Raw genomic sequence first — 21,775 nt, 5'->3', positions numbered from 1 at the left:
TTTGCATATTGTAGCCATGGATGGCCTTCTTCCGGGCAGCGGAACAGGTGATGCTCTGTCAGCAGCATAGAGCTGAGAACAGAGCAGCCTGCGGACGATGGGCTGTTGCCGTTTTTGTTTTTCCATCACCAAACCACGCACCCACTTCTAGGTGCTCTCCCTGGGCCAAGTGAGGGCTGCTGCCATGGTGGTAGGTCGGGAGGAGGCCCTTGCCCAGTACACTCTGGCTTCTCTTCAGAACGTAAAAATCTTTCGCCTTTTACTAAAGATTTCCGTGGAGAGGAGCAAAACTGAGTTTTGTGGCAATTTTTGCATGCTCCAGCTTCCTGGGGCTTCCTTAATTGGGTTCAACAACAGAATAAAGGAATGGGTGGGTGGGGTTTCGGTGGGAGACTGAACCCTGTGGTTGCTGGGAAGAGGCCCTCATTTGCATATTGTAGCCATGGATGGCCTTCTTCCGGGCAGCGGAACAGGTGATGCTCTGTCAGCAGCATAGAGCTGAGAACAGAGCAGCCTGCGGACGATGGGCTGTTGCCGTTTTTGTTTTTCCATCACCAAACCACGCACCCACTTCTAGGTGCTCTCCCTGGGCCAAGTGAGGGCTGCTGCCATGGTGGTAGGTCGGGAGGAGGCCCTTGCCCAGTATACTCTGGCTTCTCTTCAGAACGTAAAAATCTTTCGCCTTTTACTAAAGATTTCCGTGGAGAGGAGCAAAACTGAGTTTTGTGGCAATTTTTGCATGCTCCAGCTTCCTGGGGCTTCCTTAATTGGGTTCAACAACAGAATAAAGGAATGGGTGGGTGGGGTTTCGGTGGGAGACTGAACCCTGGGGTTGCTGGGAAGAGGCCCTCATTTGCATATTGTAGCCATGGATGGCCTTCTTCCGGGCAGCGGAACAGGTGATGCTCTGTCAGCAGCATAGAGCTGAGAACAGAGCAGCCTGCGGACGATGGGCTGTTGCCGTTTTTGTTTTTCCATCACCAAACCACGCACCCACTTCTAGGTGCTCTCCCTGGGCCAAGTGAGGGCTGCTGCCATGGTGGTAGGTCGGGAGGAGGCCCTTGCCCACTATACTCTGGCTTCTCTTCAGAACGTAAAAATCTTTCGCCTTTTACTAAAGATTTCCGTGGAGAGGAGCAAAACTGAGTTTTGTGGCAATTTTTGCATGCTCCAGCTTGCTGGGGCTTCCTTAACTGGGTTCAACAACAGAATAAAGGAATGGGTGGGTGGGGTTTCGGTGGGAGACTGAACCCTGGGGTTGCTGGGAAGAGGCCCTCATTTGCATATTGTAGCCATGGATGGCCTTCTTCCGGGCAGCGGAACAGGTGATGCTCTGTCAGCACATAGAGCTGAGAACAGAGCAGCCTGCGGACGATGGGCTGTTGCCGTTTTTGTTTTTCCATCACCAAACCACGCACCCACTTCTAGGTGCTCTCCCTGGGCCAAGTGAGGGCTGCTGCCATGGTGGTAGGTCGGGAGGAGGCCCTTGCCCAGTATACTCTGGCTTCACTTCAGAACGTAAAAATCTTTCGCCTTTTACTAAAGATATCCGTGGAGAGGAGCAAAACTGAGTTTTGTGGCAATTTTTGCATGCTCCAGCTTGCTGGGGTTTCCTTAATTGGGTTCAACAACAGAATAAAGGAATGGGTGGGTGGGGTTTCGGTGGGAGACTGAACCCTGGGGCTGCTGGGAAGAGGCCCTTATTTGCATATTGTAGCCATGGATGGCCTTCTTCCGGGCAGCGGAACTGGTGATGCTCTGTCAGCAGCATAGAGCTGAGAACAGAGCAGCCTGCGGACGATGGGCTGTTGCCGTTTTTGTTTTTCCATCACCAAACCACGCACCCACTTCTAGGTGCTCTCCCTGGGCCAAGTGAGGGCTGCTGCCATGGTGGTAGGTCGGGAGGAGGCCCTTGCCCAGTATACTCTGGCTTCTCTTCAGAACGTAAAAATCTTTCGCCTTTTACTAAAGATTTCCGTGGAGAGGAGCAAAACTGAGTTTTGTGGCAATTTTTGCATGCTCCAGCTTGCTGGGGCTTCGTTAATTGGGTTCAACAACAGAATAAAGGAATGGGTGGGTGGGTGGGGTTTTGGTGGGAGACTGAACCCTGGGGTTGCTGGGAAGAGGCCCTCATTTGCATATTGAAGCCATGGATGGCCTTCTTCCGGGCAGCGGAACAGGTGATGCTCTGTCAGCAGCATAGAGCTGAGAACAGAGCAGCCTGCGGACGATGGGCTGTTGCCGTTTTTGTTTTTCCATCACCAAACCACGCACCCACTTCTAGGTGCTCTCCCTAGGCCAAGTGAGGGCTGCTGCCATGGTGGTAGGTCGGGAGGAGGCCCTTTCCCAGTATACTCTGGCTTCTCTTCAGAACAAAAAAATCTTTCGCCTTTTACTAAAGATTTCCGTGGAGAGGAGCAAAACTGAGTTTTGTGGCAATTTTTGCATGCTCCAGCTTGCTGGGGCTTCCTTAATTGGGTTCAACAACAGAATAAAGGAATGGGTGGGTGGGGTTTCGGTGGGAGACTGAACCCTGGGGTTGCTGGGAAGAGGCCTTCATTTGCATATTGTAGCCATGGATGGCCTTCTTCCGGGCAGCGGAACAGGTGATGATCTGTCAGCAGCATAGAGCTGAGAACAGAGCAGCCTGCGGACGATGGGCTGTTGCCGTTTTTGTTTTTCCATCACCAAACCACGCACCCACTTCTAGGTGCTCTCCCTGGGCCAAGTGAGGGCTGCTGCCATGGTGGTAGGTCGGGAGGAGGCCCTTGCCCAGTATACTCTGACTTCTCTTCAGAACGTAAAAATCTTTCGCCTTTTACTAAAGATTTCCGTGGAGAGGAGCAAAACTGAGTTTTGTGGCAATTTTTGCATGCTCCAGCTTGCTGGGGCTTCCTTAATTGGGTTCAACAACAGAATAAAGGAATGGGTGGGTGGGGTTTTGGTGGGAGACTGAACCCTGGGGTTGCTGGGAAGAGGCCCTCATTTGCATATTGAAGCCATGGATGGCCTTCTTCCGGGCAGCGGAACAGGTGATGCTCTGTCAGCAGCATAGAGCTGAGAACAGAGCAGCCTGCGGACGATGGGCTGTTGCCGTTTCTGTTTTTCCATCACCAAACCACGCACCCACTTCTAGGTGCTCTCCCTGGGCCAAGTGAAGGCTGCTGCCATGGTGGTAGGTCGGGAGGAGGCCCTTGCCCAGGATACTCTGGCTTCTCTTCAGAACGTAAAAATCTTTCGCCTTTTACTAAAGATTTCCGTGGAGAGGAGCAAAACTGAGTTTTGTGGCAATTTTTGCATGCTCCAGCTTGCTGGGGCTACCTTAATTGGGTTCAACAACAGAATAAAGGAATGGGTGGGTGGGGTTTCGGTGGGAGACTGAACCCTGTGGTTGCTGGGAAGAGGCCCTCATTTGCATATTGTAGCCATGGATGGCCTTCTTCCGGGCAGCGGAACAGGTGATGCTCTGTCAGCACATAGAGCTGAGAACAGAGCAGCCTGCGGACGATGGGCTGTTGCCGTTTTTGTTTTTCCATCACCAAACCACGCACCCACTTCTAGGTGCTCTCCCTGGGCCAAGTGAGGGCTGCTGCCATGGTGGTAGGTCGGGAGGAGGCCCTTGCCCAGTATTCTCTGGCTTCACTTCAGAACGTAAAAATCTTTCGCCTTTTACTAAAGATATCCGTGGAGAGGAGCAAAACTGAGTTTTGTGGCAATTTTTGCATGCTCCAGCTTGCTGGGGTTTCCTTAATTGGGTTCAACAACAGAATAAAGGAATGGGTGGGTGGGGTTTCGGTGGGAGACTGAACCCTGGGGTTGCTGGGAAGAGGCCCTTATTTGCATATTGTAGCCATGGATGGCCTTCTTCCGGGCAGCGGAACAGGTGATGCTCTGTCAGCAGCATAGAGCTGAGAACAGAGCAGCCTGCGGACGATGGGCTGTTGCCGTTTTTGTTTTTCCATCACCAAACCACGCACCCACTTCTAGGTGCTCTCCCTGGGCCAAGTGAGGGCTGCTGCCATGGTGGTAGGTCGGGAGGAGGCCCTTGCCCAGTATACTCTGACTTCTCTTCAGAACGTAAAAATCTTTCGCCTTTTACTAAAGATTTCCGTGGAGAGGAGCAAAACTGAGTTTTGTGGCAATTTTTGCATGCTCCAGCTTGCTGGGGCTTCCTTAATTGGGTTCAACAACAGAATAAAGGAATGGGTGGGTGGGGTTTTGGTGGGAGACTGAACCCTGGGGTTGCTGGGAAGAGGCCCTCATTTGCATATTGAAGCCATGGATGGCCTTCTTCCGGGCAGCGGAACAGGTGATGCTCTGTCAGCAGCATAGAGCTGAGAACAGAGCAGCCTGCGGACGATGGGCTGTTGCCGTTTCTGTTTTTCCATCACCAAACCACGCACCCACTTCTAGGTGCTCTCCCTGGGCCAAGTGAAGGCTGCTGCCATGGTGGTAGGTCGGGAGGAGGCCCTTGCCCAGGATACTCTGGCTTCTCTTCAGAACGTAAAAATCTTTCGCCTTTTACTAAAGATTTCCGTGGAGAGGAGCAAAACTGAGTTTTGTGGCAATTTTTGCATGCTCCAGCTTGCTGGGGCTACCTTAATTGGGTTCAACAACAGAATAAAGGAATGGGTGGGTGGGGTTTCGGTGGGAGACTGAACCCTGTGGTTGCTGGGAAGAGGCCCTCATTTGCATATTGTAGCCATGGATGGCCTTCTTCCGGGCAGCGGAACAGGTGATGCTCTGTCAGCAGCATAGAGCTGAGAACAGAGCAGCCTGCGGACGATGGGCTGTTGCCGTTTTTGTTTTTCCATCACCAAACCACGCACCCACTTCTAGGTGCTCTCCCTGGGCCAAGTGAGGGCTGCTGCCATGGTGGTAGGTCGGGAGGAGGCCCTTGCCCAGGATACTCTGGCTTCTCTTCAGAACGTAAAAATCTTTCGCCTTTTACTAAAGATTTCCGTGGAGAGGAGCAAAACTGAGTTTTGTGGCAATTTTTGCATGCTCCAGCTTGCTGGGGCTACCTTAATTGGGTTCAACAACAGAATAAAGGAATGGGTGGGTGGGGTTTCGGTGGGAGACTGAACCCTGTGGTTGCTGGGAAGAGGCCCTCATTTGCATATTGTAGCCATGGATGGCCTTCTTCCGGGCAGCGGAACAGGTGATGCTCTGTCAGCACATAGAGCTGAGAACAGAGCAGCCTGCGGACGATGGGCTGTTGCCGTTTTTGTTTTTCCATCACCAAACCACGCACCCACTTCTAGGTGCTCTCCCTGGGCCAAGTGAGGGCTGCTGCCATGGTGGTAGGTCGGGAGGAGGCCCTTGCCCAGTATACGCTGGCTTCACTTCAGAACGTAAAAATCTTTCGCCTTTTACTAAAGATATCCGTGGAGAGGAGCAAAACTGAGTTTTGTGGCAATTTTTGCATGCTCCAGCTTGCTGGGGTTTCCTTAATTGGGTTCAACAACAGAATAAAGGAATGGGTGGGTGGGGTTTCGGTGGGAGACTGAACCCTGGGGTTGCTGGGAAGAGGCCCTTATTTGCATATTGTAGCCATGGATGGCCTTCTTCCGGGCAGCGGAACAGGTGATGCTCTGTCAGCAGCATAGAGCTGAGAACAGAGCAGCCTGCGGACGATGGGCTGTTGCCGTTTTTGTTTTTCCATCACCAAACCACGCACCCACTTCTAGGTGCTCTCCCTGGGCCAAGTGAGGGCTGCTGCCATGGTGGTAGGTCGGGAGGAGGCCCTTGCCCAGTATACTCTGACTTCTCTTCAGAACGTAAAAATCTTTCGCCTTTTACTAAAGATTTCCGTGGAGAGGAGCAAAACTGAGTTTTGTGGCAATTTTTGCATGCTCCAGCTTCCTGGGGCTTCCTTAATTGGGTTCAACAACAGAATAAAGGAATGGGTGGGTGGGGTTTTGGTGGGAGACTGAACCCTGGGGTTGCTGGGAAGAGGCCCTCATTTGCATATTGAAGCCATGGATGGCCTTCTTCCGGGCAGCGGAACAGGTGATGCTCTGTCAGCAGCATAGAGCTGAGAACAGAGCAGCCTGCGGACGATGGGCTGTTGCCGTTTCTGTTTTTCCATCACCAAACCACGCACCCACTTCTAGGTGCTCTCCCTGGGCCAAGTGAAGGCTGCTGCCATGGTGGTAGGTCGGGAGGAGGCCCTTGCCCAGGATACTCTGGCTTCTCTTCAGAACGTAAAAATCTTTCGCCTTTTACTAAAGATTTCCGTGGAGAGGAGCAAAACTGAGTTTTGTGGCAATTTTTGCATGCTCCAGCTTGCTGGGGCTACCTTAATTGGGTTCAACAACAGAATAAAGGAATGGGTGGGTGGGGTTTCGGTGGGAGACTGAACCCTGTGGTTGCTGGGAAGAGGCCCTCATTTGCATATTGTAGCCATGGATGGCCTTCTTCCGGGCAGCGGAACAGGTGATGCTCTGTCAGCAGCATAGAGCTGAGAACAGAGCAGCCTGCGGACGATGGGCTGTTGCCGTTTTTGTTTTTCCATCACCAAACCACGCACCCACTTCTAGGTGCTCTCCCTGGGCCAAGTGAGGGCTGCTGCCATGGTGGTAGGTCGGGAGGAGGCCCTTGCCCAGTATACTCTGGCTTCTCTTCAGAACGTAAAAATCTTTCGCCTTTTACTAAAGATTTCCGTGGAGAGGAGCAAAACTGAGTTTTGTGGCAATTTTTGCATGCTCCAGCTTGCTGGGGCTTCCTTAACTGGGTTCAACAACAGAATAAAGGAATGGGTGGGTGGGGTTTCGGTGGGAGACTGAACCCTGGGGTTGCTGGGAAGAGGCCCTCATTTGCATATTGTAGCCATGGATGGCCTTCTTCCGGGCAGCGGAACAGGTGATGCTCTGTCAGCACATAGAGCTGAGAACAGAGCAGCCTGCGGACGATGGGCTGTTGCCGTTTTTGTTTTTCCATCACCAAACCACGCACCCACTTCTAGGTGCTCTCCCTGGGCCAAGTGAGGGCTGCTGCCATGGTGGTAGGTCGGGAGGAGGCCCTTGCCCAGTATACTCTGGCTTCTCTTCAGAACGTAAAAATCTTTCGCCTTTTACTAAAGATTTCCGTGGAGAGGAGCAAAACTGAGTTTTGTGGCAATTTTTGCATGCTCCAGCTTGCTGGGGCTTCCTTAATTGGGTTCAACAACAGAATAAAGGAATGGGTGGGTGGGGTTTTGGTGGGAGACTGAACCCTGGGGTTGCTGGGAAGAGGCCCTCATTTGCATATTGAAGCCATGGATGGCCTTCTTCCGGGCAGCGGAACAGGTGATGCTCTGTCAGCAGCATAGAGCTGAGAACAGAGCAGCCTGCGGACGATGGGCTGTTGCCGTTTCTGTTTTTCCATCACCAAACCACGCACCCACTTCTAGGTGCTCTCCCTGGGCCAAGTGAAGGCTGCTGCCATGGTGGTAGGTCGGGAGGAGGCCCTTGCCCAGTATACTCTGGCTTCTCTTCAGAACGTAAAAATCTTTCGCCTTTTACTAAAGATTTCCGTGGAGAGGAGCAAAACTGAGTTTTGTGGCAATTTTTGCATGCTCCAGCTTGCTGGGGCTTCCTTAATTGGGTTCAACAACAGAATAAAGGAATGGGTGGGTGGGGTTTCGGTGGGAGACTGAACCCTGTGGTTGCTGGGAAGAGGCCCTCATTTGCATATTGTAGCCATGGATGGCCTTCTTCCGGGCAGCGGAACAGGTGATGCTCTGTCAGCAGCATAGAGCTGAGAACAGAGCAGCCTGCGGACGATGGGCTGTTGCCGTTTTTGTTTTTCCATCACCAAACCACGCACCCACTTCTAGGTGCTCTCCCTGGGCCAAGTGAGGGCTGCTGCCATGGTGGTAGGTCGGGAGGAGGCCCTTGCCCAGTACACTCTGGCTTCTCTTCAGAACGTAAAAATCTTTCGCCTTTTACTAAAGATTTCCGTGGAGAGGAGCAAAACTGAGTTTTGTGGCAATTTTTGCATGCTCCAGCTTCCTGGGGCTTCCTTAATTGGGTTCAACAACAGAATAAAGGAATGGGTGGGTGGGGTTTCGGTGGGAGACTGAACCCTGTGGTTGCTGGGAAGAGGCCCTCATTTGCATATTGTAGCCATGGATGGCCTTCTTCCGGGCAGCGGAACAGGTGATGCTCTGTCAGCAGCATAGAGCTGAGAACAGAGCAGCCTGCGGACGATGGGCTGTTGCCGTTTTTGTTTTTCCATCACCAAACCACGCACCCACTTCTAGGTGCTCTCCCTGGGCCAAGTGAGGGCTGCTGCCATGGTGGTAGGTCGGGAGGAGGCCCTTGCCCAGTATACTCTGGCTTCTCTTCAGAACGTAAAAATCTTTCGCCTTTTACTAAAGATTTCCGTGGAGAGGAGCAAAACTGAGTTTTGTGGCAATTTTTGCATGCTCCAGCTTCCTGGGGCTTCCTTAATTGGGTTCAACAACAGAATAAAGGAATGGGTGGGTGGGGTTTCGGTGGGAGACTGAACCCTGTGGTTGCTGGGAAGAGGCCCTCATTTGCATATTGTAGCCATGGATGGCCTTCTTCCGGGCAGCGGAACAGGTGATGCTCTGTCAGCAGCATAGAGCTGAGAACAGAGCAGCCTGCGGACGATGGGCTGTTGCCGTTTTTGTTTTTCCATCACCAAACCACGCACCCACTTCTAGGTGCTCTCCCTGGGCCAAGTGAGGGCTGCTGCCATGGTGGTAGGTCGGGAGGAGGCCCTTGCCCAGTACACTCTGGCTTCTCTTCAGAATGTAAAAATCTTTCGCCTTTTACTAAAGATTTCCGTGGAGAGGAGCAAAACTGAGTTTTGTGGCAATTTTTGCATGCTCCAGCTTCCTGGGGCTTCCTTAATTGGGTTCAACAACAGAATAAAGGAATGGGTGGGTGGGGTTTCGGTGGGAGACTGAACCCTGTGGTTGCTGGGAAGAGGCCCTCATTTGCATATTGTAGCCATGGATGGCCTTCTTCCGGGCAGCGGAACAGGTGATGCTCTGTCAGCAGCATAGAGCTGAGAACAGAGCAGCCTGCGGACGATGGGCTGTTGCCGTTTTTGTTTTTCCATCACCAAACCACGCACCCACTTCTAGGTGCTCTCCCTGGGCCAAGTGAGGGCTGCTGCCATGGTGGTAGGTCGGGAGGAGGCCCTTGCCCAGTATACTCTGGCTTCTCTTCAGAACGTAAAAATCTTTCGCCTTTTACTAAAGATTTCCGTGGAGAGGAGCAAAACTGAGTTTTGTGGCAATTTTTGCATGCTCCAGCTTCCTGGGGCTTCCTTAATTGGGTTCAACAACAGAATAAAGGAATGGGTGGGTGGGGTTTCGGTGGGAGACTGAACCCTGTGGTTGCTGGGAAGAGGCCCTCATTTGCATATTGTAGCCATGGATGGCCTTCTTCCGGGCAGCGGAACAGGTGATGCTCTGTCAGCAGCATAGAGCTGAGAACAGAGCAGCCTGCGGACGATGGGCTGTTGCCGTTTTTGTTTTTCCATCACCAAACCACGCACCCACTTCTAGGTGCTCTCCCTGGGCCAAGTGAGGGCTGCTGCCATGGTGGTAGGTCGGGAGGAGGCCCTTGCCCAGTATACTCTGGCTTCTCTTCAGAACGTAAAAATCTTTCGCCTTTTACTAAAGATTTCCGTGGAGAGGAGCAAAACTGAGTTTTGTGGCAATTTTTGCATGCTCCAGCTTGCTGGGGCTTCCTTAACTGGGTTCAACAACAGAATAAAGGAATGGGTGGGTGGGGTTTCGGTGGGAGACTGAACCCTGGGGTTGCTGGGAAGAGGCCCTCATTTGCATATTGTAGCCATGGATGGCCTTCTTCCGGGCAGCGGAACAGGTGATGCTCTGTCAGCACATAGAGCTGAGAACAGAGCAGCCTGCGGACGATGGGCTGTTGCCGTTTTTGTTTTTCCATCACCAAACCACGCACCCACTTCTAGGTGCTCTCCCTGGGCCAAGTGAGGGCTGCTGCCATGGTGGTAGGTCGGGAGGAGGCCCTTGCCCAGTATACTCTGGCTTCACTTCAGAACGTAAAAATCTTTCGCCTTTTACTAAAGATATCCGTGGAGAGGAGCAAAACTGAGTTTTGTGGCAATTTTTGCATGCTCCAGCTTGCTGGGGTTTCCTTAATTGGGTTCAACAACAGAATAAAGGAATGGGTGGGTGGGGTTTTGGTGGGAGACTGAACCCTGGGGTTGCTGGGAAGAGGCCCTTATTTGCATATTGTAGCCATGGATGGCCTTCTTCCGGGCAGCGGAACAGGTGATGCTCTGTCAGCAGCATAGAGCTGAGAACAGAGCAGCCTGCGGACGATGGGCTGTTGCCGTTTTTGTTTTTCCATCACCAAACCACGCACCCACTTCTAGGTGCTCTCCCTGGGCCAAGTGAGGGCTGCTGCCATGGTGGTAGGTCGGGAGGAGGCCCTTGCCCAGTATACTCTGGCTTCTCTTCAGAACGTAAAAATCTTTCGCCTTTTACTAAAGATTTCCGTGGAGAGGAGCAAAACTGAGTTTTGTGGCAATTTTTGCATGCTCCAGCTTGCTGGGGCTTCCTTAATTGGGTTCAACAACAGAATAAAGGAATGGGTGGGTGGGGTTTTGGTGGGAGACTGAACCCTGGGGTTGCTGGGAAGAGGCCCTCATTTGCATATTGAAGCCATGGATGGCCTTCTTCCGGGCAGCGGAACAGGTGATGCTCTGTCAGCAGCATAGAGCTGAGAACAGAGCAGCCTGCGGACGATGGGCTGTTGCCGTTTCTGTTTTTCCATCACCAAACCACGCACCCACTTCTAGGTGCTCTCCCTGGGCCAAGTGAAGGCTGCTGCCATGGTGGTAGGTCGGGAGGAGGCCCTTGCCCAGTATACTCTGGCTTCTCTTCAGAACGTAAAAATCTTTCGCCTTTTACTAAAGATTTCCGTGGAGAGGAGCAAAACTGAGTTTTGTGGCAATTTTTGCATGCTCCAGCTTGCTGGGGCTTCCTTAATTGGGTTCAACAACAGAATAAAGGAATGGGTGGGTGGGGTTTCGGTGGGAGACTGAACCCTGTGGTTGCTGGGAAGAGGCCCTCATTTGCATATTGTAGCCATGGATGGCCTTCTTCCGGGCAGCGGAACAGGTGATGCTCTGTCAGCAGCATAGAGCTGAGAACAGAGCAGCCTGCGGACGATGGGCTGTTGCCGTTTTTGTTTTTCCATCACCAAACCACGCACCCACTTCTAGGTGCTCTCCCTGGGCCAAGTGAGGGCTGCTGCCATGGTGGTAGGTCGGGAGGAGGCCCTTGCCCAGTACACTCTGGCTTCTCTTCAGAACGTAAAAATCTTTCGCCTTTTACTAAAGATTTCCGTGGAGAGGAGCAAAACTGAGTTTTGTGGCAATTTTTGCATGCTCCAGCTTCCTGGGGCTTCCTTAATTGGGTTCAACAACAGAATAAAGGAATGGGTGGGTGGGGTTTCGGTGGGAGACTGAACCCTGTGGTTGCTGGGAAGAGGCCCTCATTTGCATATTGTAGCCATGGATGGCCTTCTTCCGGGCAGCGGAACAGGTGATGCTCTGTCAGCAGCATAGAGCTGAGAACAGAGCAGCCTGCGGACGATGGGCTGTTGCCGTTTTTGTTTTTCCATCACCAAACCACGCACCCACTTCTAGGTGCTCTCCCTGGGCCAAGTGAGGGCTGCTGCCATGGTGGTAGGTCGGGAGGAGGCCCTTGCCCAGTATACTCTGGCTTCTCTTCAGAACGTAAAAATCTTTCGCCTTTTACTAAAGATTTCCGTGGAGAGGAGCAAAACTGAGTTTTGTGGCAATTTTTGCATGCTCCAGCTTCCTGGGGCTTCCTTAATTGGGTTCAACAACAGAATAAAGGAATGGGTGGGTGGGGTTTCGGTGGGAGACTGAACCCTGGGGTTGCTGGGAAGAGGCCCTCATTTGCATATTGTAGCCATGGATGGCCTTCTTCCGGGCAGCGGAACAGGTGATGCTCTGTCAGCAGCATAGAGCTGAGAACAGAGCAGCCTGCGGACGATGGGCTGTTGCCGTTTTTGTTTTTCCATCACCAAACCACGCACCCACTTCTAGGTGCTCTCCCTGGGCCAAGTGAGGGCTGCTGCCATGGTGGTAGGTCGGGAGGAGGCCCTTGCCCACTATACTCTGGCTTCTCTTCAGAACGTAAAAATCTTTCGCCTTTTACTAAAGATTTCCGTGGAGAGGAGCAAAACTGAGTTTTGTGGCAATTTTTGCATGCTCCAGCTTGCTGGGGCTTCCTTAACTGGGTTCAACAACAGAATAAAGGAATGGGTGGGTGGGGTTTCGGTGGGAGACTGAACCCTGGGGTTGCTGGGAAGAGGCCCTCATTTGCATATTGTAGCCATGGATGGCCTTCTTCCGGGCAGCGGAACAGGTGATGCTCTGTCAGCACATAGAGCTGAGAACAGAGCAGCCTGCGGACGATGGGCTGTTGCCGTTTTTGTTTTTCCATCACCAAACCACGCACCCACTTCTAGGTGCTCTCCCTGGGCCAAGTGAGGGCTGCTGCCATGGTGGTAGGTCGGGAGGAGGCCCTTGCCCAGTATACTCTGGCTTCACTTCAGAACGTAAAAATCTTTCGCCTTTTACTAAAGATATCCGTGGAGAGGAGCAAAACTGAGTTTTGTGGCAATTTTTGCATGCTCCAGCTTGCTGGGGTTTCCTTAATTGGGTTCAACAACAGAATAAAGGAATGGGTGGGTGGGGTTTCGGTGGGAGACTGAACCCTGGGGCTGCTGGGAAGAGGCCCTTATTTGCATATTGTAGCCATGGATGGCCTTCTTCCGGGCAGCGGAACTGGTGATGCTCTGTCAGCAGCATAGAGCTGAGAACAGAGCAGCTTGCGGACGATGGGCTGTTGCCGTTTTTGTTTTTCCATCACCAAACCACGCACCCACTTCTAGGTGCTCTCCCTGGGCCAAGTGAGGGCTGCTGCCATGGTGGTAGGTCGGGAGGAGGCCCTTGCCCAGTATACTCTGGCTTCTCTTCAGAACGTAAAAATCTTTCGCCTTTTACTAAAGATTTCCGTGGAGAGGAGCAAAACTGAGTTTTGTGGCAATTTTTGCATGCTCCAGCTTGCTGGGGCTTCGTTAATTGGGTTCAACAACAGAATAAAGGAATGGGTGGGTGGGTGGGGTTTTGGTGGGAGACTGAACCCTGGGGTTGCTGGGAAGAGGCCCTCATTTGCATATTGAAGCCATGGATGGCCTTCTTCCGGGCAGCGGAACAGGTGATGCTCTGTCAGCAGCATAGAGCTGAGAACAGAGCAGCCTGCGGACGATGGGCTGTTGCCGTTTTTGTTTTTCCATCACCAAACCACGCACCCACTTCTAGGTGCTCTCCCTAGGCCAAGTGAGGGCTGCTGCCATGGTGGTAGGTCGGGAGGAGGCCCTTTCCCAGTATACTCTGGCTTCTCTTCAGAACAAAAAAATCTTTCGCCTTTTACTAAAGATTTCCGTGGAGAGGAGCAAAACTGAGTTTTGTGGCAATTTTTGCATGCTCCAGCTTGCTGGGGCTTCCTTAATTGGGTTCAACAACAGAATAAAGGAATGGGTGGGTGGGGTTTCGGTGGGAGACTGAACCCTGGGGTTGCTGGGAAGAGGCCTTCATTTGCATATTGTAGCCATGGATGGCCTTCTTCCGGGCAGCGGAACAGGTGATGATCTGTCAGCAGCATAGAGCTGAGAACAGAGCAGCCTGCGGACGATGGGCTGTTGCCGTTTTTGTTTTTCCATCACCAAACCACGCACCCACTTCTAGGTGCTCTCCCTGGGCCAAGTGAGGGCTGCTGCCATGGTGGTAGGTCGGGAGGAGGCCCTTGCCCAGTATACTCTGACTTCTCTTCAGAACGTAAAAATCTTTCGCCTTTTACTAAAGATTTCCGTGGAGAGGAGCAAAACTGAGTTTTGTGGCAATTTTTGCATGCTCCAGCTTGCTGGGGCTTCCTTAATTGGGTTCAACAACAGAATAAAGGAATGGGTGGGTGGGGTTTTGGTGGGAGACTGAACCCTGGGGTTGCTGGGAAGAGGCCCTCATTTGCATATTGAAGCCATGGATGGCCTTCTTCCGGGCAGCGGAACAGGTGATGCTCTGTCAGCAGCATAGAGCTGAGAACAGAGCAGCCTGCGGACGATGGGCTGTTGCCGTTTCTGTTTTTCCATCACCAAACCACGCACCCACTTCTAGGTGCTCTCCCTGGGCCAAGTGAAGGCTGCTGCCATGGTGGTAGGTCGGTAGGAGGCCCTTGCCCAGGATGCTCTGGCTTCTCTTCAGAACGTAAAAATCTTTCGCCTTTTACTAAAGATTTCCGTGGAGAGGAGCAAAACTGAGTTTTGTGGCAATTTTTGCATGCTCCAGCTTGCTGGGGCTACCTTAATTGGGTTCAACAACAGAATAAAGGAATGGGTGGGTGGGGTTTCGGTGGGAGACTGAACCCTGTGGTTGCTGGGAAGAGGCCCTCATTTGCATATTGTAGCCATGGATGGCCTTCTTCCGGGCAGCGGAACAGGTGATGCTCTGTCAGCACATAGAGCTGAGAACAGAGCAGCCTGCGGACGATGGGCTGTTGCCGTTTTTGTTTTTCCATCACCAAACCACGCACCCACTTCTAGGTGCTCTCCCTGGGCCAAGTGAGGGCTGCTGCCATGGTGGTAGGTCGGGAGGAGGCCCTTGCCCAGTATTCTCTGGCTTCACTTCAGAACGTAAAAATCTTTCGCCTTTTACTAAAGATATCCGTGGAGAGGAGCAAAACTGAGTTTTGTGGCAATTTTTGCATGCTCCAGCTTGCTGGGGTTTCCTTAATTGGGTTCAACAACAGAATAAAGGAATGGGTGGGTGGGGTTTCGGTGGGAGACTGAACCCTGGGGTTGCTGGGAAGAGGCCCTTATTTGCATATTGTAGCCATGGATGGCCTTCTTCCGGGCAGCGGAACAGGTGATGCTCTGTCAGCAGCATAGAGCTGAGAACAGAGCAGCCTGCGGACGATGGGCTGTTGCCGTTTTTGTTTTTCCATCACCAAACCACGCACCCACTTCTAGGTGCTCTCCCTGGGCCAAGTGAGGGCTGCTGCCATGGTGGTAGGTCGGGAGGAGGCCCTTGCCCAGTATACTCTGACTTCTCTTCAGAACGTAAAAATCTTTCGCCTTTTACTAAAGATTTCCGTGGAGAGGAGCAAAACTGAGTTTTGTGGCAATTTTTGCATGCTCCAGCTTGCTGGGGCTTCGTTAATTGGGTTCAACAACAGAATAAAGGAATGGGTGGGTGGGGTTTTGGTGGGAGACTGAACCCTGGGGTTGCTGGGAAGAGGCCCTCATTTGCATATTGAAGCCATGGATGGCCTTCTTCCGGGCAGCGGAACAGGTGATGCTCTGTCAGCAGCATAGAGCTGAGAACAGAGCAGCCTGCGGACGATGGGCTGTTGCCGTTTCTGTTTTTCCATCACCAAACCACGCACCCACTTCTAGGTGCTCTCCCTGGGCCAAGTGAAGGCTGCTGCCATGGTGGTAGGTCGGGAGGAGGCCCTTGCCCAGGATACTCTGGCTTCTCTTCAGAACGTAAAAATCTTTCGCCTTTTACTAAAGATTTCCGTGGAGAGGAGCAAAACTGAGTTTTGTGGCAATTTTTGCATGCTCCAGCTTGCTGGGGCTACCTTAATTGGGTTCAACAACAGAATAAAGGAATGGGTGGGTGGGGTTTCGGTGGGAGACTGAACCCTGTGGTTGCTGGGAAGAGGCCCTCATTTGCATATTGTAGCCATGGATGGCCTTCTTCCGGGCAGCGGAACAGGTGATGCTCTGTCAGCAGCATAGAGCTGAGAACAGAGCAGCCTGCGGACGATGGGCTGTTGCCGTTTTTGTTTTTCCATCACCAAACCACGCACCCACTTCTAGGTGCTCTCCCTGGGCCAAGTGAGGGCTGCTGCCATGGTGGTAGGTCGGGAGGAGGCCCTTGCCCAGTACACTCCGGCTTCTCTTCAGAACGTAAAAATCTTTCGCCTTTTACTAAAGATTTCCGTGGAGAGGAGCAAAACTGAGTTTTGTGGCAATTTTTGCATGCTCCAGCTTCCTGGGGCTTCCTTAATTGGGTTCAACAACAGAATAAAGGAATGGGTGGGTGGGGTTTCGGTGGGAGACTGAACCCTGTGGTTGCTGGGAAGAGGCCCTCATTTGCATATTGTAGCCATGGATGGCCTTCTTCCGGGCAGCGGAACAGGTGATGCTCTGTCAGCAGCATAGAGCTGAGAACAGAGCAGCCTGCGGACGATGGGCTGTTGCCGTTTTTGTTTTTCCATCACCAAACCACGCACCCACTTCTAGGTGCTCTCCCTGGGCCAAGTGAGGGCTGCTGCCATGGTGGTAGGTCGGGAGGAGGCCCTTGCCCAGTATACTCTGGCTTCTCTTCAGAACGTAAAAATCTTTCGCCTTTTACTAAAGATTTCCGTGGAGAGGAGCAAAACTGAGTTTTGTGGCAATTTTTGCATGCTCCAGCTTCCTGGGGCTTCCTTAATTGGGTTCAACAACAGAATAAAGGAATGGGTGGGTGGGGTTTCGGTGGGAGACTGAACCCTGGGGTTGCTGGGAAGAGGCCCTCATTTGCATATTGTAGCCATGGATGGCCTTCTTCCGGGCAGCGGAACAGGTGATGCTCTGTCAGCAGCATAGAGCTGAGAACAGAGCAGCCTGCGGACGATGGGCTGTTGCCGTTTTTGTTTTTCCATCACCAAACCACGCACCCACTTCTAGGTGCTCTCCCTGGGCCAAGTGAGGGCTGCTGCCATGGTGGTAGGTCGGGAGGAGGCCCTTGCCCACTATACTCTGGCTTCTCTTCAGAACGTAAAAATCTTTCGCCTTTTACTAAAGATTTCCGTGGAGAGGAGCAAAACTGAGTTTTGTGGCAATTTTTGCATGCTCCAGCTTGCTGGGGCTTCCTTAACTGGGTTCAACAACAGAATAAAGGAATGGGTGGGTGGGGTTTCGGTGGGAGACTGAACCCTGGGGTTGCTGGGAAGAGGCCCTCATTTGCATATTGTAGCCATGGATGGCCTTCTTCCGGGCAGCGGAACAGGTGATGCTCTGTCAGCACATAGAGCTGAGAACAGAGCAGCCTGCGGACGATGGGCTGTTGCCGTTTTTGTTTTTCCATCACCAAACCACGCACCCACTTCTAGGTGCTCTCCCTGGGCCAAGTGAGGGCTGCTGCCATGGTGGTAGGTCGGGAGGAGGCCCTTGCCCAGTATACTCTGGCTTCACTTCAGAACGTAAAAATCTTTCGCCTTTTACTAAAGATATCCGTGGAGAGGAGCAAAACTGAGTTTTGTGGCAATTTTTGCATGCTCCAGCTTGCTGGGGTTTCCTTAATTGGGTTCAACAACAGAATAAAGGAATGGGTGGGTGGGGTTTCGGTGGGAGACTGAACCCTGGGGCTGCTGGGAAGAGGCCCTTATTTGCATATTGTAGCCATGGATGGCCTTCTTCCGGGCAGCGGAACTGGTGATGCTCTGTCAGCAGCATAGAGCTGAGAACAGAGCAGCCTGCGGACGATGGGCTGTTGCCGTTTTTGTTTTTCCATCACCAAACCACGCACCCACTTCTAGGTGCTCTCCCTGGGCCAAGTGAGGGCTGCTGCCATGGTGGTAGGTCGGGAGGAGGCCCTTGCCCAGTATACTCTGGCTTCTCTTCAGAACGTAAAAATCTTTCGCCTTTTACTAAAGATTTCCGTGGAGAGGAGCAAAACTGAGTTTTGTGGCAATTTTTGCATGCTCCAGCTTGCTGGGGCTTCGTTAATTGGGTTCAACAACAGAATAAAGGAATGGGTGGGTGGGGTTTTGGTGGGAGACTGAACCCTGGGGTTGCTGGGAAGAGGCCCTCATTTGCATATTGAAGCCATGGATGGCCTTCTTCCGGGCAGCGGAACAGGTGATGCTCTGTCAGCAGCATAGAGCTGAGAACAGAGCAGCCTGCGGACGATGGGCTGTTGCCGTTTTTGTTTTTCCATCACCAAACCACGCACCCACTTCTAGGTGCTCTCCCTCGGCCAAGTGAGGGCTGCTGCCATGGTGGTAGGTCGGGAGGAGGCCCTTGCCCAGTATACTCCGGCTTCTCTTCAGAACGTAAAAATCTTTCGCCTTTTACTAAAGATTTCCGTGGAGAGGAGCAAAACTGAGTTTTGTGGCAATTTTTGCATGCTCCAGCTTGCTGGGGCTTCCTTAATTGGGTTCAACAACAGAATAAAGGAATGGGTGGGTGGGGTTTCGGTGGGAGACTGAACCCTGGGGTTGCTGGGAAGAGGCCTTCATTTGCATATTGTAGCCATGGATGGCCTTCTTCCGGGCAGCGGAACAGGTGATGATCTGTCAGCAGCATAGAGCTGAGAACAGAGCAGCCTGCGGACGATGGGCTGTTGCCGTTTTTGTTTTTCCATCACCAAAACACGCACCCACTTCTAGGTGCTCTCCCTGGGACAAGTGAGGGCTGCTGCCATGGTGGTAGGTCGGGAGGAGTCCCTTGCCCAGTTTACTCTGGCTTCTCTTCAGAACGTAAAAATCTTTCACCTTTTACTAAAGATTTCCGTGGAGAGGAGCAAAACTGAGTTTTGTGGCAATTTTTGCATGCTCCAGCTTGCTGGGGCTTCCTTAACTGGGTTCAACAACAGAATAAAGGAATGGGTGGGTGGGGTTTCGGTGGGAGACTGAACCCTGGGGTTGCTGGGAAGAGGCCCTCATTTGCATATTGTAGCCATGGATGGCCTTCTTCCGGGCAGCGGAACAGGTGATGCTCTGTCAGCACATAGAGCTGAGAACAGAGCAGCCTGCGGACGATGGGCTGTTGCCGTTTTTGTTTTTCCATCACCAAACCACGCACCCACTTCTAGGTGCTCTCCCTGGGCCAAGTGAGGGCTGCTGCCATGGTGGTAGGTCGGGAGGAGGCCCTTGCCCAGTATTCTCTGGCTTCACTTCAGAACGTAAAAATCTTTCGCCTTTTACTAAAGATATCCGTGGAGAGGAGCAAAACTGAGTTTTGTGGCAATTTTTGCATGCTCCAGCTTGCTGGGGTTTCCTTAATTGGGTTCAACAACAGAATAAAGGAATGGGTGGGTGGGGTTTCGGTGGGAGACTGAACCCTGGGGTTGCTGGGAAGAGGCCCTTATTTGCATATTGTAGCCATGGATGGCCTTCTTCCGGGCAGCGGAACAGGTGATGCTCTGTCAGCAGCATAGAGCTGAGAACAGAGCAGCCTGCGGACGATGGGCTGTTGCCGTTTTTGTTTTTCCATCACCAAACCACGCACCCACTTCTAGGTGCTCTCCCTGGGCCAAGTGAGGGCTGCTGCCATGGTGGTAGGTCGGGAGGAGGCCCTTGCCCAGTATACTCTGGCTTCACTTCAGAACGTAAAAATCTTTCGCCTTTTACTAAAGATATCCGTGGAGAGGAGCAAAACTGAGTTTTGTGGCAATTTTTGCATGCTCCAGCTTGCTGGGTTTTCCTTAATTGGGTTCAACAACAGAATAAAGGAATGGGTGGGTGGGGTTTTGGTGGGAGACTGAACCCTGGGGTTGCTGGGAAGAGGCCCTTATTTGCATATTGTAGCCATGGATGGCCTTCTTCCGGGCAGCGGAACAGGTGATGCTCTGTCAGCAGCATAGAGCTGAGAACAGAGCAGCCTGCGGACGATGGGCTGTTGCCGTTTTTGTTTTTCCATCACCAAACCACGCACCCACTTCTAGGTGCTCTCCCTGGGCCAAGTGAGGGCTGCTGCCATGGTGGTAGGTCGGGAGGAGGCCCTTGCCCAGTATACTCCGGTTCTCTTCAGAACGTAAAAATCTTTCGCCTTTTACTGAAGATTTCCGTGGAGAGGAGCAAAACTGAGTTTTGTGGCAATTTTTGCATGCTCCAGCTTGCTGGGGCTTCCTTAATTGGGTTCAACAACAGAATAAAGGAATGGGTGGGTGGGGTTTCGGTGGGAGACTGAACCCTGGGGTTGCTGGGAAGAGGCCCTCATTTGCATATTGAAGCCATGGATGGCCTTCTTCCGGGCAGCGGAACAGGTGATGCTCTGTCAGCAGCATAGAGCTGAGAACAGAGCAGCCTGCGGACGATGGGCTGTTGCCGTTTTTGTTTTTCCATCACCAAACCACGCACCCACTTCTAGGTGCTCTCCCTAGGCCAAGTGAGGGCTGCTGCCATGGTGGTAGGTCGGGAGGAGGCCCTTGCCCAGTATACTCCGGTTCTCTTCAGAATGTAAAAATCTTTCGCCTTTTACTAAAGATTTCCGTGGAGAGGAGCAAAACTGAGTTTTGTGGCAATTTTTGCATGCTCCAGCTTGCTGGGTCTTCCTTAATTGGGTTCAACAACAGAATAAAGGAATGGGTGGGTGGGGTTTCGGTGGGAGACTGAACCCTGGGGTTGCTGGGAAGAGGCCCTCATTTGCATATTGTAGCCATGGATGGCCTTCTTCCGGGCAGCGGAACAGGTGATGCTCTGTCAGCAGCATAGAGCTGAGAACAGAGCAGCCTGCGGACGATGGGCTGTTGCCGTTTTTGTTTTTCCATCACCAAACCACGCACCCACTTCTAGGTGCTCTCCCTGGGCCAAGTGAGGGCTGCTGCCATGGTGGTAGGTCGGGAGGAGGCCCTTGCCCAGTATACTCTGGCTTCTTTTCAGAACGTAAAAATCTTTCGCCTTTTACTAAAGATTTCCGTGGAGAGGAGCAAAACTGAGTTTTGTGGCAATTTTTGCATGCTCCAGCTTGCTGGGGCTTCCTTAACTGGGTTCAACAACAGAATAAAGGAATGGGTGGGTGGGGTTTCGGTGGGAGACTGAACCCTGGGGTTGCTGGGAAGAGGTCCTCATTTGCATATTGTAGCCATGGATGGCCTTCTTCCGGGCAGCGGAACAGGTGATGCTCTGTCAGCACATAGAGCTGAGAACAGAGCAGCCTGCGGACGATGGGCTGTTGCCGTTTTTGTTTTTCCATCACCAAACCACGCACCCACTTCTAGGTGCTCTCCCTGGGCCAAGTGAGGGCTGCTGCCATGGTGGTGGGTCGGGAGGAGGCCCTTGCCCAGTATACTCTGGCTTCACTTCAGAACGTAAAAATCTTTCGCCTTTTACTAAAGATATCCGTGGAGAGGAGCAAAACTGAGTTTTGTGGCAATTTTTGCATGCTCCAGCTTGCTGGGGCTTCCTTAATTGGGTTCAACAACAGAATAAAGGAATGGGTGGGTGGGGTTTCGGTGGGAGACTGAACCCTGGGGCTGCTGGGAAGAGGCCCTTATTTGCATATTGTAGCCATGGATGGCCTTCTTCCGGGCAGCGGAACTGGTGATGCTCTGTCAGCAGCATAGAGCTGAGAACAGAGCAGCCTGCGGACGATGGGCTGTTGCCGTTTTTGTTTTTCCATCACCAAACCACGCACCCACTTCTAGGTGCTCTCCCTGGGCCAAGTGAGGGCTGCTGCCATGGTGGTAGGTCGGGAGGAGGCCCTTGCCCAGTATACTCTGGCTTCTCTTCAGAACGTAAAAATCTTTCACCTTTTACTAAAGATTTCCGTGGAGAGGAGCAAAACTGAGTTTTGTGGCAATTTTTGCATGCTCCAGCTTGCTGGGGCTTCGTTAATTGGGTTCAACAACAGAATAAAGGAATGGGTGGGTGGGGTTTTGGTGGGAGACTGAACCCTGGGGTTGCTGGGAAGAGGCCCTCATTTGCATATTGAAGCCATGGATGGCCTTCTTCCGGGCAGCGGAACAGGTGATG

At 52.3% G+C, this 21,775-nt stretch overlaps 51 non-coding genes across 51 annotated transcripts; all 51 read left to right on the top strand.

Moving 5' to 3' along the window:
• Positions 1–218: 218 nt before the first annotated feature.
• On the top strand, positions 219–334 carry LOC143811212 (U5 spliceosomal RNA). Its single transcript, XR_013223498.1, has one exon. It is a non-coding gene; the product is annotated as a U5 spliceosomal RNA (small nuclear RNA).
• Positions 335–644: 310 nt separating this feature from the next.
• Positions 645–760, top strand: LOC143811175 (U5 spliceosomal RNA). The gene has a single exon (XR_013223462.1). It is a non-coding gene; the product is annotated as a U5 spliceosomal RNA (small nuclear RNA).
• Positions 761–1,070: 310 nt separating this feature from the next.
• Positions 1,071–1,186, top strand: LOC143811032 (U5 spliceosomal RNA). The gene has a single exon (XR_013223322.1). It is a non-coding gene; the product is annotated as a U5 spliceosomal RNA (small nuclear RNA).
• Positions 1,187–1,495: 309 nt separating this feature from the next.
• Positions 1,496–1,611, top strand: LOC143810540 (U5 spliceosomal RNA). Its single transcript, XR_013222991.1, has one exon. It is a non-coding gene; the product is annotated as a U5 spliceosomal RNA (small nuclear RNA).
• A 310-nt stretch (positions 1,612–1,921) lies between these two features.
• On the top strand, positions 1,922–2,037 carry LOC143811031 (U5 spliceosomal RNA). Its single transcript, XR_013223321.1, has one exon. It is a non-coding gene; the product is annotated as a U5 spliceosomal RNA (small nuclear RNA).
• Positions 2,038–2,351: 314 nt separating this feature from the next.
• LOC143811274 (U5 spliceosomal RNA) lies at positions 2,352–2,467 on the top strand. The gene has a single exon (XR_013223560.1). It is a non-coding gene; the product is annotated as a U5 spliceosomal RNA (small nuclear RNA).
• Positions 2,468–2,777: 310 nt separating this feature from the next.
• Positions 2,778–2,893, top strand: LOC143810325 (U5 spliceosomal RNA). Its single transcript, XR_013222784.1, has one exon. It is a non-coding gene; the product is annotated as a U5 spliceosomal RNA (small nuclear RNA).
• A 310-nt stretch (positions 2,894–3,203) lies between these two features.
• On the top strand, positions 3,204–3,319 carry LOC143811030 (U5 spliceosomal RNA). The gene has a single exon (XR_013223320.1). It is a non-coding gene; the product is annotated as a U5 spliceosomal RNA (small nuclear RNA).
• A 309-nt stretch (positions 3,320–3,628) lies between these two features.
• Positions 3,629–3,744, top strand: LOC143810638 (U5 spliceosomal RNA). Its single transcript, XR_013223082.1, has one exon. It is a non-coding gene; the product is annotated as a U5 spliceosomal RNA (small nuclear RNA).
• Positions 3,745–4,054: 310 nt separating this feature from the next.
• LOC143810324 (U5 spliceosomal RNA) lies at positions 4,055–4,170 on the top strand. Its single transcript, XR_013222783.1, has one exon. It is a non-coding gene; the product is annotated as a U5 spliceosomal RNA (small nuclear RNA).
• Positions 4,171–4,480: 310 nt separating this feature from the next.
• On the top strand, positions 4,481–4,596 carry LOC143811029 (U5 spliceosomal RNA). The gene has a single exon (XR_013223319.1). It is a non-coding gene; the product is annotated as a U5 spliceosomal RNA (small nuclear RNA).
• A 310-nt stretch (positions 4,597–4,906) lies between these two features.
• On the top strand, positions 4,907–5,022 carry LOC143811028 (U5 spliceosomal RNA). The gene has a single exon (XR_013223318.1). It is a non-coding gene; the product is annotated as a U5 spliceosomal RNA (small nuclear RNA).
• A 309-nt stretch (positions 5,023–5,331) lies between these two features.
• LOC143810665 (U5 spliceosomal RNA) lies at positions 5,332–5,447 on the top strand. The gene has a single exon (XR_013223105.1). It is a non-coding gene; the product is annotated as a U5 spliceosomal RNA (small nuclear RNA).
• Positions 5,448–5,757: 310 nt separating this feature from the next.
• LOC143810335 (U5 spliceosomal RNA) lies at positions 5,758–5,873 on the top strand. The gene has a single exon (XR_013222793.1). It is a non-coding gene; the product is annotated as a U5 spliceosomal RNA (small nuclear RNA).
• Positions 5,874–6,183: 310 nt separating this feature from the next.
• On the top strand, positions 6,184–6,299 carry LOC143811027 (U5 spliceosomal RNA). The gene has a single exon (XR_013223317.1). It is a non-coding gene; the product is annotated as a U5 spliceosomal RNA (small nuclear RNA).
• Positions 6,300–6,609: 310 nt separating this feature from the next.
• Positions 6,610–6,725, top strand: LOC143811026 (U5 spliceosomal RNA). Its single transcript, XR_013223316.1, has one exon. It is a non-coding gene; the product is annotated as a U5 spliceosomal RNA (small nuclear RNA).
• A 309-nt stretch (positions 6,726–7,034) lies between these two features.
• LOC143811025 (U5 spliceosomal RNA) lies at positions 7,035–7,150 on the top strand. Its single transcript, XR_013223315.1, has one exon. It is a non-coding gene; the product is annotated as a U5 spliceosomal RNA (small nuclear RNA).
• A 310-nt stretch (positions 7,151–7,460) lies between these two features.
• LOC143811024 (U5 spliceosomal RNA) lies at positions 7,461–7,576 on the top strand. Its single transcript, XR_013223314.1, has one exon. It is a non-coding gene; the product is annotated as a U5 spliceosomal RNA (small nuclear RNA).
• Positions 7,577–7,886: 310 nt separating this feature from the next.
• Positions 7,887–8,002, top strand: LOC143811211 (U5 spliceosomal RNA). The gene has a single exon (XR_013223497.1). It is a non-coding gene; the product is annotated as a U5 spliceosomal RNA (small nuclear RNA).
• Positions 8,003–8,312: 310 nt separating this feature from the next.
• On the top strand, positions 8,313–8,428 carry LOC143811174 (U5 spliceosomal RNA). Its single transcript, XR_013223461.1, has one exon. It is a non-coding gene; the product is annotated as a U5 spliceosomal RNA (small nuclear RNA).
• A 310-nt stretch (positions 8,429–8,738) lies between these two features.
• On the top strand, positions 8,739–8,854 carry LOC143810266 (U5 spliceosomal RNA). Its single transcript, XR_013222726.1, has one exon. It is a non-coding gene; the product is annotated as a U5 spliceosomal RNA (small nuclear RNA).
• A 310-nt stretch (positions 8,855–9,164) lies between these two features.
• Positions 9,165–9,280, top strand: LOC143811173 (U5 spliceosomal RNA). The gene has a single exon (XR_013223460.1). It is a non-coding gene; the product is annotated as a U5 spliceosomal RNA (small nuclear RNA).
• A 310-nt stretch (positions 9,281–9,590) lies between these two features.
• Positions 9,591–9,706, top strand: LOC143811023 (U5 spliceosomal RNA). Its single transcript, XR_013223313.1, has one exon. It is a non-coding gene; the product is annotated as a U5 spliceosomal RNA (small nuclear RNA).
• A 309-nt stretch (positions 9,707–10,015) lies between these two features.
• On the top strand, positions 10,016–10,131 carry LOC143810539 (U5 spliceosomal RNA). The gene has a single exon (XR_013222990.1). It is a non-coding gene; the product is annotated as a U5 spliceosomal RNA (small nuclear RNA).
• Positions 10,132–10,441: 310 nt separating this feature from the next.
• On the top strand, positions 10,442–10,557 carry LOC143811022 (U5 spliceosomal RNA). Its single transcript, XR_013223312.1, has one exon. It is a non-coding gene; the product is annotated as a U5 spliceosomal RNA (small nuclear RNA).
• Positions 10,558–10,867: 310 nt separating this feature from the next.
• LOC143811021 (U5 spliceosomal RNA) lies at positions 10,868–10,983 on the top strand. The gene has a single exon (XR_013223311.1). It is a non-coding gene; the product is annotated as a U5 spliceosomal RNA (small nuclear RNA).
• Positions 10,984–11,293: 310 nt separating this feature from the next.
• Positions 11,294–11,409, top strand: LOC143811210 (U5 spliceosomal RNA). Its single transcript, XR_013223496.1, has one exon. It is a non-coding gene; the product is annotated as a U5 spliceosomal RNA (small nuclear RNA).
• Positions 11,410–11,719: 310 nt separating this feature from the next.
• LOC143811172 (U5 spliceosomal RNA) lies at positions 11,720–11,835 on the top strand. The gene has a single exon (XR_013223459.1). It is a non-coding gene; the product is annotated as a U5 spliceosomal RNA (small nuclear RNA).
• A 310-nt stretch (positions 11,836–12,145) lies between these two features.
• Positions 12,146–12,261, top strand: LOC143811020 (U5 spliceosomal RNA). The gene has a single exon (XR_013223310.1). It is a non-coding gene; the product is annotated as a U5 spliceosomal RNA (small nuclear RNA).
• A 309-nt stretch (positions 12,262–12,570) lies between these two features.
• Positions 12,571–12,686, top strand: LOC143810538 (U5 spliceosomal RNA). Its single transcript, XR_013222989.1, has one exon. It is a non-coding gene; the product is annotated as a U5 spliceosomal RNA (small nuclear RNA).
• Positions 12,687–12,996: 310 nt separating this feature from the next.
• On the top strand, positions 12,997–13,112 carry LOC143811019 (U5 spliceosomal RNA). The gene has a single exon (XR_013223309.1). It is a non-coding gene; the product is annotated as a U5 spliceosomal RNA (small nuclear RNA).
• Positions 13,113–13,426: 314 nt separating this feature from the next.
• On the top strand, positions 13,427–13,542 carry LOC143811273 (U5 spliceosomal RNA). Its single transcript, XR_013223559.1, has one exon. It is a non-coding gene; the product is annotated as a U5 spliceosomal RNA (small nuclear RNA).
• Positions 13,543–13,852: 310 nt separating this feature from the next.
• On the top strand, positions 13,853–13,968 carry LOC143810323 (U5 spliceosomal RNA). Its single transcript, XR_013222782.1, has one exon. It is a non-coding gene; the product is annotated as a U5 spliceosomal RNA (small nuclear RNA).
• Positions 13,969–14,278: 310 nt separating this feature from the next.
• Positions 14,279–14,394, top strand: LOC143811278 (U5 spliceosomal RNA). The gene has a single exon (XR_013223564.1). It is a non-coding gene; the product is annotated as a U5 spliceosomal RNA (small nuclear RNA).
• A 309-nt stretch (positions 14,395–14,703) lies between these two features.
• Positions 14,704–14,819, top strand: LOC143810637 (U5 spliceosomal RNA). The gene has a single exon (XR_013223081.1). It is a non-coding gene; the product is annotated as a U5 spliceosomal RNA (small nuclear RNA).
• Positions 14,820–15,129: 310 nt separating this feature from the next.
• LOC143810322 (U5 spliceosomal RNA) lies at positions 15,130–15,245 on the top strand. The gene has a single exon (XR_013222781.1). It is a non-coding gene; the product is annotated as a U5 spliceosomal RNA (small nuclear RNA).
• A 310-nt stretch (positions 15,246–15,555) lies between these two features.
• LOC143811018 (U5 spliceosomal RNA) lies at positions 15,556–15,671 on the top strand. The gene has a single exon (XR_013223308.1). It is a non-coding gene; the product is annotated as a U5 spliceosomal RNA (small nuclear RNA).
• Positions 15,672–15,981: 310 nt separating this feature from the next.
• Positions 15,982–16,097, top strand: LOC143811287 (U5 spliceosomal RNA). Its single transcript, XR_013223573.1, has one exon. It is a non-coding gene; the product is annotated as a U5 spliceosomal RNA (small nuclear RNA).
• A 310-nt stretch (positions 16,098–16,407) lies between these two features.
• On the top strand, positions 16,408–16,523 carry LOC143811171 (U5 spliceosomal RNA). The gene has a single exon (XR_013223458.1). It is a non-coding gene; the product is annotated as a U5 spliceosomal RNA (small nuclear RNA).
• Positions 16,524–16,833: 310 nt separating this feature from the next.
• Positions 16,834–16,949, top strand: LOC143811017 (U5 spliceosomal RNA). Its single transcript, XR_013223307.1, has one exon. It is a non-coding gene; the product is annotated as a U5 spliceosomal RNA (small nuclear RNA).
• Positions 16,950–17,258: 309 nt separating this feature from the next.
• On the top strand, positions 17,259–17,374 carry LOC143810537 (U5 spliceosomal RNA). The gene has a single exon (XR_013222988.1). It is a non-coding gene; the product is annotated as a U5 spliceosomal RNA (small nuclear RNA).
• Positions 17,375–17,684: 310 nt separating this feature from the next.
• LOC143811016 (U5 spliceosomal RNA) lies at positions 17,685–17,800 on the top strand. Its single transcript, XR_013223306.1, has one exon. It is a non-coding gene; the product is annotated as a U5 spliceosomal RNA (small nuclear RNA).
• A 310-nt stretch (positions 17,801–18,110) lies between these two features.
• On the top strand, positions 18,111–18,226 carry LOC143811234 (U5 spliceosomal RNA). The gene has a single exon (XR_013223520.1). It is a non-coding gene; the product is annotated as a U5 spliceosomal RNA (small nuclear RNA).
• A 310-nt stretch (positions 18,227–18,536) lies between these two features.
• On the top strand, positions 18,537–18,652 carry LOC143810418 (U5 spliceosomal RNA). Its single transcript, XR_013222874.1, has one exon. It is a non-coding gene; the product is annotated as a U5 spliceosomal RNA (small nuclear RNA).
• Positions 18,653–18,961: 309 nt separating this feature from the next.
• On the top strand, positions 18,962–19,077 carry LOC143810636 (U5 spliceosomal RNA). Its single transcript, XR_013223080.1, has one exon. It is a non-coding gene; the product is annotated as a U5 spliceosomal RNA (small nuclear RNA).
• Positions 19,078–19,387: 310 nt separating this feature from the next.
• LOC143810649 (U5 spliceosomal RNA) lies at positions 19,388–19,503 on the top strand. The gene has a single exon (XR_013223091.1). It is a non-coding gene; the product is annotated as a U5 spliceosomal RNA (small nuclear RNA).
• A 310-nt stretch (positions 19,504–19,813) lies between these two features.
• LOC143810685 (U5 spliceosomal RNA) lies at positions 19,814–19,928 on the top strand. Its single transcript, XR_013223122.1, has one exon. It is a non-coding gene; the product is annotated as a U5 spliceosomal RNA (small nuclear RNA).
• A 310-nt stretch (positions 19,929–20,238) lies between these two features.
• Positions 20,239–20,353, top strand: LOC143810686 (U5 spliceosomal RNA). Its single transcript, XR_013223123.1, has one exon. It is a non-coding gene; the product is annotated as a U5 spliceosomal RNA (small nuclear RNA).
• A 310-nt stretch (positions 20,354–20,663) lies between these two features.
• LOC143811267 (U5 spliceosomal RNA) lies at positions 20,664–20,779 on the top strand. The gene has a single exon (XR_013223552.1). It is a non-coding gene; the product is annotated as a U5 spliceosomal RNA (small nuclear RNA).
• Positions 20,780–21,088: 309 nt separating this feature from the next.
• LOC143810477 (U5 spliceosomal RNA) lies at positions 21,089–21,204 on the top strand. The gene has a single exon (XR_013222930.1). It is a non-coding gene; the product is annotated as a U5 spliceosomal RNA (small nuclear RNA).
• A 310-nt stretch (positions 21,205–21,514) lies between these two features.
• On the top strand, positions 21,515–21,630 carry LOC143810405 (U5 spliceosomal RNA). The gene has a single exon (XR_013222861.1). It is a non-coding gene; the product is annotated as a U5 spliceosomal RNA (small nuclear RNA).
• The last annotated feature ends 145 nt before the right edge of the window (positions 21,631–21,775 follow it).

The sequence above is a fragment of the Ranitomeya variabilis genome, chromosome 2, assembly GCF_051348905.1.
Source record: "Ranitomeya variabilis isolate aRanVar5 chromosome 2, aRanVar5.hap1, whole genome shotgun sequence".
Taxonomy (NCBI): Eukaryota; Metazoa; Chordata; class Amphibia; order Anura; family Dendrobatidae; genus Ranitomeya; species Ranitomeya variabilis.
The sequence above is the reverse complement of the archived record's forward strand: the minus strand, read 5'-3'. Positions and strand labels throughout refer to the sequence as shown.